The sequence below is a fragment of the Anolis carolinensis genome, chromosome 2 (assembly GCF_035594765.1).
Source record: "Anolis carolinensis isolate JA03-04 chromosome 2, rAnoCar3.1.pri, whole genome shotgun sequence".
Lineage (NCBI taxonomy): Eukaryota > Metazoa > Chordata > Lepidosauria > Squamata > Dactyloidae > Anolis > Anolis carolinensis.
This window is the reverse complement of record NC_085842.1, coordinates 22,072,723-22,088,799: the sequence shown is the minus strand read 5'-3', so window position 1 is coordinate 22,088,799 and position 16,077 is coordinate 22,072,723. Positions and strand designations below refer to the sequence as shown.

At 39.5% G+C, this 16,077-nt stretch overlaps 1 non-coding gene across 1 annotated transcript; it reads right to left on the bottom strand.

Moving 5' to 3' along the window:
* Positions 1-9,146: 9,146 nt before the first annotated feature.
* On the bottom strand, positions 9,147-9,219 carry trnav-cac (transfer RNA valine (anticodon CAC)). The gene has a single exon. It is a non-coding gene; the product is annotated as a tRNA-Val (tRNA).
* Positions 9,220-16,077: the final 6,858 nt, after the last annotated feature.

The following is a 16,077-nucleotide window of genomic DNA, read 5'->3' as shown; positions in this document are numbered from 1 at the left end:
GCTTGAACAAGAAATAGTTTTTTACTCTTAAACTGAAAGGGAAAAGTGGTAATAAAGATTGGCTCGAGGTGGCTGCGGCACAAGCTGCAATTGCCTGGGATGGAAAAAGCATAAAAAATGAGATACACAAAAATGGTACGAATATTTAGCGGACTATGTGCTTCAAGGTTACATCATGGATAAGAAACAAAAATATATCAATATATCCCCAGGGGGAAATGGGAAGGAAAATGGGATGAACTGATAGCTAAGGTAAAGGGCAACAGAAAATATAAGGAAACAAGACTATATTTATGATACAACAAACAAATTGGTCAATAAAGGAAATGTATTTTTTTAAAAAAAAAAAATTAAAAGGATATCCTTTGACTTCAACAGAAACATGCCGGGAAAAATGGCAAGATAAACTTCCAATAAATAGATATGTTCCCAATAGGATTCATAGAGAATAAAAAATCCCAGTTATACCGGAACATGTTCAAGAAATTGGAACATGGCATAACAAAGATCCGAGACATATTGAAGCCCGACAAAACAGTCATACAATGGAAGGAGCTAAAACATAAGTGCGGTCACAGAAATTGGCTATTATGGAGAGGGTTATATAAAAAGTTAACAGAATGGAAGAGTAGAAATCCCAGAAACAGATCTTGATAAAATACTAAAATGGAAAGTAGAGAAGGAGAAAGGCATCATGGGATACATTTACAAAATAATAATGGGAAAACTATACAATATAAAAAATACCTTGAAAGAAATGTGGAAGGAGGAATTATGTTGCAGTGAGAGATAAACAGACAATTGGAAACATTCAGTTAATAAAATAAAACATTTAAAGATAAAAGAAATGCAGTGGAAATCAGGACAAAATGGTGTAGAACTGTGCAATTAGATCACATTACCAGAACCTCCCCAAAACAATGTTGGCACAACTGTGTGAAAACTGGAACATGCACCCACATGTAGTGGGATTGTGAAAAAAAAAATCAAAGTTCTTAAAATAATCAAGAAAATGGAGGAACTATTAAGGATAAAAATAGATTGAAACAAGACACAATTTTTCCTCCAGAAAAATGAAGGCGAGGATCTAAAGAATGGGAGGGATTAATAAATTACATGTTAGATGCAATTAAAGCCTCAGTCGCTTTAGGCTGGAAGGACCAAAAGAAATAGGGCACAAAAACATGGTAGAAATGCTTAGGAGACTACCTCCTCCAAGACTACATTGGCAAAAGGAAAAGTTACTACAGGATGGGCCAAATCAGAAAGTCATGGAAGGCAAAATGTAAAGTCTTAATTTACAGAATAAAGGGGAAAGATAAATACAGTAAAGTCTCACTTATCCAACGTAAACGGGCCGGCAGAACGTTGGATAAGCGAATATGTTGGATAATAAGGCGAGATTAAGGAAAAGCCTATTAAACATTAAATTACGTTATGATTTTACAAATTAAGCACCAACATATCATGTTATACAACAAATTTGACAGAAAAAGTAGTTCAATACACAGTAATGCTATGTAGTAATTACTGTATTTATGAATTTAGCACCAAAATATAATGATATATTGAAAACATTGACTACAAAAATGTGTTGGATAATCCAGAACATTGGATAAGCGAGTGTTGGATAAGTGAGACTCTACTGTATAAGGAATTAAACAAGATTATCCTCATGATCGAACAATCGTAATAAATACAGCAAAATGTGTAAACTGTGCCTGGGGAGGGGAGAGAGGGAGAAAGAGGGGGAATAATGTAAACATGTGTTACCAATGGAAAATGTCTTGAATGTTTGTATAATTTTGTGTAGCACTATTTGCAATAATTTTGAAAATAATAAAAACACATAAAAGAAATGTATGACTGTTTCTGGCAGGAGGGTGGGAATGGGAGGGGGAAAACAATGGAAATAGGATGGTTACAAGTAGGGGACAAAGGTGATTATATACCCAAAAAAAAATCTTTTTTTTTTGGTTACATTGTGTGGAGATCACCGCTGCCACCAAATTGTGGAGATGTGGCAGGGAGGAATCTTTTTATCCCACTGCTGCCACCAAATTGTGGAGATGTCAGGCAGAGAGGAAATTCTTTTCTCTTTATTCTCTTATTCTTTCTTATTCACATTAGATGGTAGCGTTACTTAGTTTTGAATATAGGTGACAGAGACTTGGATATTGAAGAACAAAACAAATTTATTTCAGGCACAGAGCTTAGTGGTTACAGTACTTCTTTAAAGGCACTTAGATAATGGTTGCAAAGTTATTAACCGATCACTTTGGATCTGACTGGGATTGCTTTCCCTTACTACTCAGACTACAAATAAACCTAAACAAGTCACCTAACTTGCTTAATTTAACACCACTAGAAATCTGAGTTCCCCTGGTTTCCCTAACCTGGAACCAGTGTCTTCCCTGTGACTAAAATCACAGACTAAACTGAAATAAGTCACCACTTATTTTAAAATTGACTCAGAATGTCCAATCATTTGAGCCACCCTGATCCCTCAACCAGAATCAGTCTCTCGGTACCTCATAAGGGCACCGACTCTAAAACTAACCTTCCCTGTGGTTTACTGACCACAGACTGACTGACTTTTTAAAACATTCCCTCCTTTTTCTTCAAACAGCAGTTGGCTCCGCCCTCGTTACTATGGCAACCTGCCTCAGAATGCTGAGCTGGTTACCATCCCCCACACACTGGTGACTAATACTTACCCTTTTAAACATAGTTAAACCTGACTTTTAAAATTAAATTAAACATGACATCTATAAATCAAAATAAAAACACACTTCTTTATACATTGCGTGTGTGTGTGTATACACACATACATACACACTGTATACATCACCTATGTTATCTTCTAAACCTCATGAAGAAATGTGGTTATGTTATACTCTACTTATTTGGCCCAAATATTTAAAAAAACCAATGTTTTTAAAAACAGAATGGAAAATGAAATGTCAGTGGATGGCAAAAGAGATTTAAAGACGGGATTAAAGCTAACCTTTAAAAATGGAGTATAAACACCAAGAACTGGGAATCCCTGGCCCTGGAGTATTGGAACTGGAGGTCAGCTGTTACCAACAGTGCTGTGGATTTTGAAGAGGCACAGATAGAGGACCAAAGGGGGAAACATGCCAAGAAGAAGGCATGCCAAGCAAACCTTTATCGGGACCTCCTTCCATCTGGAAAGGTAGATTCTTGCTATGAAAGACTTTGTAGATTCAGAATAGATCTCCACCAACTGCCAAGACTACTTCTAGAAAACATTCATACGTGATACTTGGCCATGACAGATCATCAATGATCATCAGAGCCCTCCAGGAATGCTTTCTGCTGGCACAGTTTCATTATTTTTCCCTGGTGATCTAGTGGTCAGGATTCGGTTCCCACTGCCACAGCCTGGGTTCAATTCCTGGGCAGAGAAGTTTTTTTTTCTTGAATTCTAGAAGATGAGGAAAGCCATGCTCTCTGTTGCTACAGATCTGTGACTCACGCATTGATTTGCCATTTATTGTGCATACAGAAGCATTTGTTTCATTGTTTTTCCTGGTAATCTAGTGGCCATGCACACCTTCCATTTCACCAGCAATTACCAGCAAAACTGAACTTGGGGGGGGGGGGGGTCTGTATGATAAGGTCCATTGTTTTCGCCTGGTGGTCTACTAGTCAGGATTCAACACTCACCGCTCTCACCGTGACATTTCAGCTTCATTTCCCAGCCAGGGGAAGGCTTTTTTTCTTGCATTCCAGGAGGTGGGGTAGGCCTGTTTTCCCCTTAAAGGGCCAAATTTCATAATCTGAAAGTCCTGAGTCCAAGGTCCCTTCCACATTGAACTGAATTATCTGGCATTATTGATAATCTGAATTATTGCTTTTGTAACTGGTGTTGTCAGAGGAGCTAGAACTGAGCTGGAGCTGGAGCTGAAGCGTGCACACCTGAGTTGTTATTATTTATGAACACGATGGCCTGTGTATAAATGCTTTTGGTTAGAATAATTATTCCTGCTTCCCATGTGAGATGAGCCTGCTTCAAGTACACAAAAATCCAGAAGATTCTAGAGACTGTTCCTAAATTGCAAATCTCAATACTACATCAGATGTAGTATAAATGTAACCATAGCTCCATATAGTCAGCCCATCACATTTCCTGGGGTTAGGAAAACAGGCACATGAAAGTGAAAAACTGTAGATTTAAAAAGCCTTTTTTTTTTACCTGAGAGAACACCACTTTAGAAATCTCTAGTCCTCCAGCACACTACTTTCACCTTCCACAGAAGTGTTCTCTATAGGAATCTCTAGGTCCTCCAGTGTGCCTTTCTAATGAACATCTGGCAGAATAATCAAGCCTTCAAATGTGTAGGAGTGACCATTACCTGTAGTGTGAAGGATCCTATAAAATAGACTAACCACAGTCTCTAACCTCTGTAGGGGCAGGGGACCCATTAAGATGGGATCCATGAATCCATAAATCTCCTGGGTAGGACCATCTTAAACTCTCCTGTCATGGCGGCAGATGATTCTGTTGAAACCCTGGTTGATCTCTGAATACGGAGGCAACCAGGGCAATGGATACGTTCTGAACATCTCTTCTTGCTCAGCAGAGCCAACTCAGCTCCTTGGTTCACCAGGGAGCTGGCAGTGATGAAGCAAGCAAGTTGGAGAGTGCTGCTGGTGGAGGACTCAGACCTTCTTTTTGGGGGGAGCCAGTAAGCTGTACAGTCATCCCTCCATGTTTGTGGCTTTTATTTTTGAGGATTTGATTACACAGTCCAACAAAAATATTTTTCTTGATGTCTTGGTTTTTAGGCCTGTTCATGGGGTTATTTGGGGTGCTGATTCAGGTGCTGAGTGGATAGACCGCATCCACTCTAGTTTCTTAGATATGGTTATCATGATTTTTTAATAAAATAATAAACTTTATTCTTATACCCCGCCCCATCTCCCCGAAGGGACTCTGGGCGGCTTACACAGGAACAAACCCGAACAACAACATAACAGCATTTCACGTATAAAATTTAACAGCAGATTAAACATTCCAACAATAAACAGAACAACATACAAGACAGTTACTTAAAAGCCTGAGCATCAATTATTGCACACGGCAAAAGATGACAAGTGCAGTGCTCAAGGTTCATAGATAAAATCAAAATGAATAAAAGAGAAATACGGGGACAGGTTCCATAAAGTGCTATAACATATGGAATAAGGAACAGTGATAAGGTGCCAGACAATTTTGTAAACATAACAAATGAGCAAGCAGATGAGGGTTGATAGATGCCATATGTTCTGTATCTCAAGATCTAGAGCTGATGGGAGGAGGAGAGAGAGACCAGTGCCATTTTTGGAATCAGCAGGTCAAATACACCTAGAAACAGGTCTCACATCTGAGGCACCAAAAGGTGTGTTGGACAGTGTTACTGGTAGATTTGAATAACATGTTCTTTTGAAGGCATACTATTTCCATAGGCATTTCTTTACTTGTTTATTTTACTTTATTTTATCCACCCTTTATCTTAATATAGGGACTCAAAGTGGCTAACAGCAAACACGATACAATAGGATTAAAAGCAAAGCAGATGCATTAAAAGATGGATACGAAAATTAAATATTTTGTGTCATGAAGCATAAAATATTAAAATACAATTAAAACTACCTTTCCAATGTGTTGTCGAAGGCTTTCATGGCTGGGATCACAGGGTTGTTGTATGTCTTTCGGGCTGTGTGGCCATGTTCCAGAAGTATTCTGTCCTGACGTTTCGCCCACATCTATGGCAGGCATCCTCAGAGGTAGTGAGGCATGGAGAAACTAGGCAAGAAAGATAAATATATATCTGTGGAGAGTCCAGGGTGTGACAAGAGTCCTTTGTCAGTTGGAAGCCAGCGTGAATGTTGCAACTGAGAAAGGACTCTTGTCACACCCTGGACTCTCTACAGATATATATTTGCCTTTCTTGCCTAGTTTCTCCATGCCTCACTACCTCTGAGGATGCCTGCCATAGATGTGGGCGAAACGTCAGGAGAGAATACTTCTGGAACATGGCCACACAGCCCAAAAGACATACAACAACCCTACCTTTCCAATGTTTTTTAAATGCTTCGAGAAGCCAGTGAATTGAGATCTTTTAAGACCCAAAGAGGTCAGAGACAGATGCATTAAGACAAATATTCAAGGCAACAAATTGTTTGTTCACTTAGTTGTTTCTCTGTTTTTTAACCACTGGGATTGAGATTTTGTGAAACAGAAATTTTGTGGGAAAGGGTATATTTGCAGGATTTTCTGCATCAAAATGCCAAAATGATATGGCTGGTATCGATCTTAGAGGTGGGTTGCTGCTTCCTTGCAGACAAGAAATGGTTTTGCACCAGCCCTTATAAGCAAGGCAAACACCTGTGCAGGACACCTGTGAACAATCCTTCTCTCTTTCACAGGTTGTGAACCAAAATCCTTTTTCTACTCTAGATTTCTCCATTCCTGCAAGAGGCCTGGTGGGAAAATGGTTCAGGTGAAGGCATTTGAGGGCTGGGAGGAGAAAGGGATTGTGGAAAATGGAAACTTTTGGAGTTTTTCTGGAGGAATTCATGCAGATTGGCAAGGTGTGCTCTCCAAAGAGGTTTCTGATAGGACACCACTACCACCGTGTGGTTGTACTTTGAAAAGGCATCTCATAGAATCCAAATGACAGAGTTGGAAGAGACCCCAAAGGCCATCCAGTCCAACCCTATTCTGCTATGCAGGAAGACACAATCTAAGCACTCCTGACAGATGCCATCCAGCCTCTGCTAAAACACCTCCAGAGAAGGAGAATCTACCAGAATCCCAGTCAGCAACTCATTCGAATGATGAATTTTTATTACTGTCAGGAAGTTCTCCCATTTCTTAAGCTGAGTCTCTTTTCCTGCAACTCGAATCCATTGCTCCGAGTCCTTGTCTCTAGAGCAGCAGAAAACAAGTTTGCCCCCTCCTAGAATTCTTCCTTTGGTGAAATATTTTCCAATACTAAAAAAAAAATTAAAAAAAATCAGAAAATATACAAAACAAAGAAAAGAAAAGGGTCAGAAAATAGTAAAGAAAAGCAAGAATGACAAAGAACAGTAAGAAAGGAATTTACATTTGATTTTCAACTTTAGCAGATTTAATTAAAATTATCTCTCTAGGAATATCTAGGTTTTCCATTGCAGTGGTAAACATCCATTAGGCATTTGCCACATAGTCACACTGAAAGACCCAAAGATATCTATAGAAGACATGTCTCTAGAGATGGCTATTTCTGCCAGTGAGTTTCTGTTGGTCAGCCGACGGTAAAGTCATGCTGGAGGATCCAGAAATTCTAAAAAGGTGTTCTCTCTGGTTTGGATAGCAGTTTTTTTAATTTTTTTTTTTAATGTTTTAATTTCATTATCACAGTGGTTCTGTACTCCAACCCCAGTGAATGTCGATGTCTGAATGTAACTGTATCTGCATACATGTACATAATGAGATACCTTGAAGATGAGACCCATCTTATTTTCAGACATGGATGCAATGAGAAATTTTGGAGATGACTACCCTACGTTGTCGGTAGACACCTCCAAGGTCATGTGGCCGGCATGACTGCATAGAGTGCTGTTACCTTTCCACCTGACTGATACCTATTGATCTACTCACATTTACATGTTTTCGAACTGCTAGGTTGGCAGAAGCTGGGGCTAACAGCGGATGCTCACCCCGCTCCCCGGATTCCAACCTACAACCTTTCAGTCCGCAAGTTCAGCAGCTCAGCGCTTTAATATGCTGCATCACCAGGGGCTCTGACACAACCATAAATATGTTTTAGGTCTTGTTTTCTGCCCTCTTTACACCAACCACCACCACCATCATTATTTTTGATACATTGTATTTCTTACCCACCTTTCCTCAAGGCTTGAGGCATGGTATAACAGAGTTAAAATATACAGATAAAAGCAAGACCATTAAAACACATATAATAAAAGTCATGGTAGTTAATGTGGTGTCAAAGTGTCTTAATTCAACACTATAGGTGCACACTAGAAATTGGATCCTGGATGCTTTGCAATGTCATTTGGTGTATCTTTTTATTTTAGAGTTTGTTTTTCTTTTTTGCAAAGTCAGGGAAGAATTTAAAAAATGGCTAGAATAAGGCTAAAACTGCTGTATGTGGAAAATATTTATCTGGATCTGCAAGCTGTTTCCAAGTAAAATAAAACACAGAAGTAAACTGATATCCGCCCAAATGCTCAAATGGATTGGCCTGCCCTCCTCTCCTTTTTAAAGCTGACAGTAGAATTATTGTAGTTTGACACCACTTTAAGTACCATGGTTCAAACTTATGGAATTCTGGGAGTTATAGTCTGGCAAGGTCTTTAGCCTTCTCTGCCAAAGGATGCTTTACATCCCATGATTCTACAGTAGAGTCTCACTTATCCAACATAAAAGGGCCAGCAGAACGTCGGAGAAGCGAATATGTTGGGTAATAAGGAGGGATTAAGGAAAAGCCTATTAAATGTCAAAATAGATTATGATTTTACAAATTAAGCACCAAAACATCATGTTATACAACAAATTTGACAGAAAAAGTAGTTCATTACACATGAATGCTATGTAGTAATTACTGTATTTACAAATTTAGCACCAAAATATCACAATGCATTGAAAACATTGACTACAAAAATGCGTTGGATAATCCAGAATGTTGGATAAGTGAGACTCTACTGTGTTTGTAAACTGCTCCAGTCCCTTTGGGGAGAGGAGGCGGGATATAAATAAAATTTGTTTATTATTATGTGATTTTCCTGCTTCTTGGCAGGGGTTGGACTGGATGGCCCTTGAGGTCTCTTCCAACTCTTATGATTCTATGATTATTCCATAGCATTGAGCCATGGTGGTTAAGGTGGTGTCAAACTGTGTTAATTCTACAGTGTGAATGTACCCAGGCACAGCCACATTTTAGATCCAAGCCTTGAAAAGAAGGAGGGGGACATTTTTCATCCGCCTTGCTTGCAAGTTTGGTGTAAGCTTTTCCGTTCTTTTTAATTTTAAAAAAAAGCATCAAATCAGGAAATATTTTATTCCAGTTGTCAGCCCGTTACCAGCAACAACTGTTTAATGTATTTGGCTGAAAAGTGGGAAGAAGGAAAAAAAATGTTTCTGCCCGGTTTCGAACCGGGGACCTTTCGCGTGTGAGGCGAACGTGATAACCACTACACTACAGAAACACCGACGCATCTGCTGCCCCCTTGCAAGCCTGCCCTTTCCTGCAGCCAATGAATGGGTTCCAGCAATAGAAGCAGAGACTGAGAACCATGCAATGGCATGCATTGAGCCAACCCACTGGGCTCTCCCTCCTAGCAAAGCCACTAACAGAGCATTACACTGAAGAATTAAGGCAGTCTGACATCTCTTTTAACTGACAAAACAATTGAATCCTGGAAATTGCAGTGTGGTGAGGCACCAGCCCTCTTGGGCAGAGAAGGCTAAAGACCTTGTACAACTACAACTCCCAGGATCCCATAGTATTGAGCCATGGCAACTAAAGTCCTGTCCAGCTGGGTTGCTGTGAGTTTTCCAGGCGGTAAGGCTATGTTCCAGAAGCATTCTCTCCTGACGTTTCACCCACATCTATGGCAGGCATCCTCAGAGGTTGTGAAGTCTGTTGGAAACGAGGCAAGTGAGGTTTATATATCTGTGGAATAATGTCCAGGGTGGGAGAAAGAACTCTTGTATGTTGGAGGCAAGTGTGAATGTTGCCGTTGGCCACCTCGATTGGCATTGAATGGCCTCGAAGTTTCAAAGCCTGGCTGCTTCCTGCCTGGGGGAATCCTTTGTTGGGAGGTGTTAGCTGCTCCTGGTTGTTTCATGTGCTATAGGAATGGTATATATATATACAGTAGAGTCTCCCTTATCCAACATAAACGGGCCGGCAGAATGTTGGATAAGCGAATATTTTATTTATTTATTTATTTATTTCCAGAATTTATACCCCGCCCTTCTCACCCGGGGGGACTCAGGGCGGCTTACACAGTTGGCAACATTTAATGCCAAGAACATAATAATAAAACAAAAAACAGTACATATAATCAATTAAAACTATAAAAATACATCATTAAAATACATTATAAAAATTAAAACATAAGTAAATTAGATCCATTTGTCTAAAAACCTCATGCTTCAGCCTTCAATCGGACCATGTCGACGTTATCATATGTTGGATAATAAGGAGGGATTAAGGAAAAGCCTATTAAACATCAAATTAGGTTATGATTTTACAAATGAAACACCAAAACATCATGTTAGACAACAAATTTGGCAGAAAAAGTAGTTCAATACGCAGTAATACTATGTAGTAATTACTGTATTTATGAATTTAGCACCAAAATATCACGATATATTGAAAACATTGACTACAAAAATGCGTTGGATAATCCAGAACGTTGGATAAGCGAGTGTTGGATAAGTGAGACTCTACTGTATATATATATGAAAAAACAACAACTTAAATGTATATGCTCTCATGTAGGTTTTAACGTGTGTATTGTGGTATGCTAGTATATAGAGTATTTTCTTTACAGTCCCAACTGGGTACTATCTTATTATGAAACATATAAAGCAAAACACACATAAACCTCCAACCGAAAACAGTCCACAAATATGGTATATATACAATTATACGACCTTATTGTGTAACATATAAGGTAAAGCATACATCAAACTCAACAGAAAACAGTCCACAGCTGTTGTGTGTATATGGACAAAACTATGCAACAACAAGTAAGAGCATATACATTTAAGTTGTTGTTTTTTCATATATATATATACAGTAGAGTCTCGCTTATCCAACGTAAACGGGCCAGCAGAACGTTGGATAAGTGAATATGTTGGATAATAAGGAGAGATTATGGAGAACCCTATTAAACATCAAATTAGGTTGTGATTTTACAAATTAAGCACCAAAACATCATGTTATACAACAAATTTGACAGAAAAAGTCGTTCAATACGCAGTAATGCTATGTTGAAATTACTGTATTTACGAATTTAGCACCAAAATATCATGATGTATTGAAAACATTGACTACAAAAATGCGTTGGATAATCCAGAACGTTGGATAAGTGAGACTCTACTGTATTGGTAGCCAGTTTTTATTCAGAGGGATCCTCTCACCTCTGGCTACCAATTTTAAAAAACTATAAAATCAGGACAGTAAATAAAGAACAACACTCAAAAACAGGGGAATTCTAGACAATCAGCTAACACCTCCCAACAAAGGATTCCCCCAGGTAGGAAGAAGCCAGGCTTTGAAGCTGCAGGGCCATTCAATGCCAATCAAGGGGGCCAACTGCAACATTCACACTTGCCTCAGACAGACAAGAGTTCTTTCTCCTACCATGGATATTACTCCACAGATATATAAACCCCACTTGCCTAGTTTCCAACAGACCTCACAACCTCTGAGGATGCCTGCCAGAGATGTGGGCGAAATGTCAGGAGAGAATGCTTCTGGAACATGGCCATACAGCCTGAAAAACTCACAGCAGCCTAGAAAATATAATAACTACTTCTTTTGAGTATTAAAAGGTTTGATCGAGTGGCATCTGCACTATAGGTTGAATATAGTTTGATACCACTTTATCTGCTATGACTCAATTGTAATTTTACAAGGTTTCTAGTCTTCTCTGCTAAAGGATGTGAGGACATTAGAATTGAGCCATGGTAGTTAAAGTAGTGTCAAGCTGCGTTAATTTTACAGTGTGGCTATACACCCTGACTCAGTCTTAGGCTGCATTTGTACTGCCAAATAATCCAGTTTGTGAATCCAGTATAGATGGGGGGCCTCATAGCCACTCTAAGGAATGTCAGAAGTCATGTTAATTTTTCTTTACTCTTTCATGAACTATCTTCTCCCCATTTTTTCCTTCCTTTCCTTATCATGTGTGACTTTTAGTGTATTTCAGTACCATTAAATAACAATTATAAAGGTTGAATATCCCTTATCTGAAATACTCGGGTCCAGAAGTTTTTTGCATTTTGGGTGGTGCAATACCTGTATTTGCATATATGTTTATAATGACATATCCTGGAGATGGGAGGCACCCGACTCTATGCATAACATTCATTGATGTTTTGTATGCTCATAACCTGAATGTAATTTTGTACAATGTTTTAAATCATTTTGTGAATGAAACAAAGATTGTATACACTGAACCACCAGGATGTAAAGGTGTCACTATCTCAGTTACTCTATGTACAGTTTCGGATTTTGGAATGGCTTGGATTTTAGTATTCTGGATAAGGGACGTTCAACCTGTATACAGTGTTCCCTCACTACTTTGCAATTCATTTTTCACAGATTCACTGTTTTGCAGTTTTAATAGTCTAAAAGACTATTATAAATCATAAAAAATACAATTTACAGCCTAAGGAAGGGAGGAAGGAGAAGCTGATGGGAGAGAAAATGAGCCCAAGCGGCAAGGGGAGGAGAAGGAGGCGATTTATCAACACACGATTGGTTGATAAAGACTTAAAATTTTGGGGACTGGCCCGGAGGGGAAGTAAAGGAGAGAACTCTAAGAAAGCAATAAAACAAGCCTTTTATTGTTATCACAGCTTATGATAAGGCAAACAGCCGTAGGCACTTACTCTAATGGGTCTGTAACATGCAAATGGCCGTCGCAAAAGCATGTCGCAGCAAACAAAGAATATATACCTTTGGCTTATCTAAAATTGACCAATGCCTGAGGGTCTTCCTCACCTTCCACACCTACTTTGTCACAAGTGATACCAATTGTTCACTGTGTTGTGATGTGTTGTTCTTTTATATGCTGTTTATATTGTATTGTTCTGTAAGCCGCCCCGTGTAAGCCGCCCCGAGTCCCCGTTGGGGAGATGGTGGCGGGGTATAAATAAAGATTATTATTATTATTATTATTATTATTATTACCTAACTTGTTTAGTCTGATTTTATATCTCCCTTTGGAACTTCTTGGAGAAAGGCACCAGCTCACAGGAAGGGAGGGAGGGGCATATGCAGAGGCAAAGCCACATAGGCAAACGTTTACTATTTTCTGGCTTATGGTCCCTTCAAAAAATAGTGTATAACTACTAAAATAATGAATAAATACTAAAATAAATATAATGTCCCTACTGTGATGACTAATGGGCCATGTAGTCCCGTTCCTAGTACTGTTGTGACAGATGAAGAGGAAAACTTGGGTTTCCCACCGTTTCTGCCGGATTTGGAGCCCTTGCAGCTGCAAGATGTTTGCCCACAAGAAGTCAGCCAAACAAGCCTTGAGCAGAAATCTCCCCCATTTTCTCGCCGCCTTTATTATAATCAAGATAGAAGCGCTCGGGAGGCAACTCGCAGGAGCGCCAGGATCGCTGCCAGACAATTAGATGATTAAATCTGTTTCCCTTGGGAAAGTTTAAGGAGTCCTGCATCTGGACACAGAATAGGTTTCGTTTCTTGTTCCCCAGAGAAAGTGTTCTTTGGCGGGAAAACAAGATCCTATATAGGTGTTTGCCTACAAAGGAATCCTTGCGGAGTCAATTCGTCAGCTTCGGGAGTAGATTGTGTGTGGACTACGCTACTCCAGTTTCCAGGACCTTGCTCTCGTTCCAGCCCTGCCTTGTTCCCCGGACCTCGCCAAGGATTTTCGCCACGGACCCTGTTCTTGTTCCTCGTTTCTTGTTGCCTTGAATCAAGCCTTGTTTGCCAAGAATCTGATTGCTCTCCAGCCTTGCATCAAGTTCCATGGACTAAAGGACCTTGTCTTTTCCCCTCACTTGCTTGGCAAAGTGTGTGTTTCGGTTATTGGATTACAACTTTGGACTTTAATATCTCATATTGGACATTGTTTCCCTGGACTATATTTGACCTTTCCTGAAAGGTCTACTTCTGAACTATATTCTACACTTAATTTTATTGACTTTATATATTTCCTTAATAAAGATATTAGATAGATTCTGGTCTCTGCGCATGGTTATTGGTGCTCCGCAGTCTGGGTCCTGACACCTACATTGCGGATTTTCACTTATTGTGGGTGGTCCTGGAACTTAACCCCTGCAGATAAGTGAGGGAACACTGTATATACAAAAGACAGAATAATGTAGCAATTTGAGTGTCATATTATTTGTTATTGAGCAATTTAGAGCAGCATTGGATAGTGAGATCCAAGCCACTGTGGGTTAAGCCTGGTGAGAAAAAGAAGCTAATATTCCAGAATAGATCTCATCAAGTTGAAGCAGAAGCCTCTGAGGTATTTTATTTAATTTCAGCTGAAAGTGATGCCAGCCCATGATAATTTGCCAAAATAGGCTGAGATACATAACACAGTAAAACATGCACTTTTATACACTTTTCTCATTTGAAATTCCCAAGTCCACATGCTGAGCCGGCCTGGTGCTGACTGGTCAGGGCGTTTCTGATGTCTGCAGCCTGGGAGGCTCACGTGCCTCATCCAATGAGACCACAAGCTTTGCTTGTGACGCTGCCTCTCTCCCAGCCAATGGAGGTAGTGGAGGCACGGCAGCAGTACAAACAAGGGGAAATATTGGTTTAATGATTGGATTTACCTGGCCCTTCCTGGACCCTATTCATAAGTAGATCAGGGCGATAGCTGGGAGCCATCCAGCCCGTCCGGATTATCTTCTATATATATAAATGAGTGATGGCATCACGGCGACCAACAAAACATCAAAACTACAGGCCCCCCAACCTTGAAATTTGACAGCACAACCCATCATCCATGCCTCTAGGTTGATACAACAAAAAGAAAAGAAAATTAAAGTTAGAGAGAGGGGGAGAGGCGCTGCGCCATCAGGGGATATTATTTCCTAAAGGTTGTGAATATACAATATTTTTGTCTGTTGGAGGCAAGTATGAATGCTGCAATTAGGAAAAATGATTAGGATGTAATGGCCTTGCAGCTTTAAAGCCTGGCTGTTTCCTCCCTGAGTGATTTTTTTGTTGGGAGGTGTTAGCTGGCCCTGATTGTTTCCTGTCTGGAATTCCCTTGTTTTCAGAGTGGTGGTGTTTGCGATATTTTATGTGCTTCTCCTGTCTGTGGCCCTGAGAAAACAGAGGATTTGCCAGACTTTGATGATGGGAATATTTTGTTGGGAGGTGTTAGTTGGCCCTGATTGTTTCCTGTGTGGAATTCCCCTGTTTATTTACTGTCCTGGTTTTAGAGATTATATTGTTCTGCATTATTCTATCCCAGTAATTATTTCATATTAAAGTAGAATCTCACTTATCCAACATTTGCTTATACAATGTTCTGGATTATCCAACGCAGTCTGCCTTTTCATAATCAATGTTTTTGTAGTCAGTGTTTTAAATTCATTGTGATATTTTAGTGGTAAATTTGTAAATACAGTACAGTAGAGTCTCGCTTATCCAACATAAATGGGCCGGCAGAACGTTGGATAAGTGAATATGTTGGATAATAAGGAGAGATTAAGGAAAAGCCTATTAAACATTAAATTAGATTATGATTTTACAAATTAAGCACCAAAACATGTTATACAACAAATTTGACAGAAAAAGTAGTTCAATACACAGTAATACTATGTAGCAATTACTGTATTTACGAATTTAGCACCAAAATATCATGATGTATTGAAAACATTGACTACAAAAATGCGTTGGATAATCCAAAATGTTGGATAAGTGAGTCTCTACTGTACTTTGGTTCATACAAAGTGCTTATATTGTCTATTGTCTCCATATCCACAGGGGGTTGGGTTGACACAGGTGATGGGATAGGGAATCCGGCACAAGGGAGGGGATTATGGGTTAGGTAGTTAGAGAGGGGGGGAGAGGTAAGAAATGAATGGCAAGGGAAAAGGGAGGCAAAATGGGGCTTGGGATGTTTATGAAAGACTATCTAGTGGACTATCTAGCCTAAAGCATCAAGGGAACAGAAAAATGTGTGTCAAAGGTGATACAGAGAGGCAGAAGGATACATTTTGGATTTGAGAAATAAGGGCAAGATTATAAATAATATATACAACTAGCTTTGTCCGGCCACGCGTTGCTGTGGCTTATGCTTTCAGAGTGTTGCTCTTTATTTACT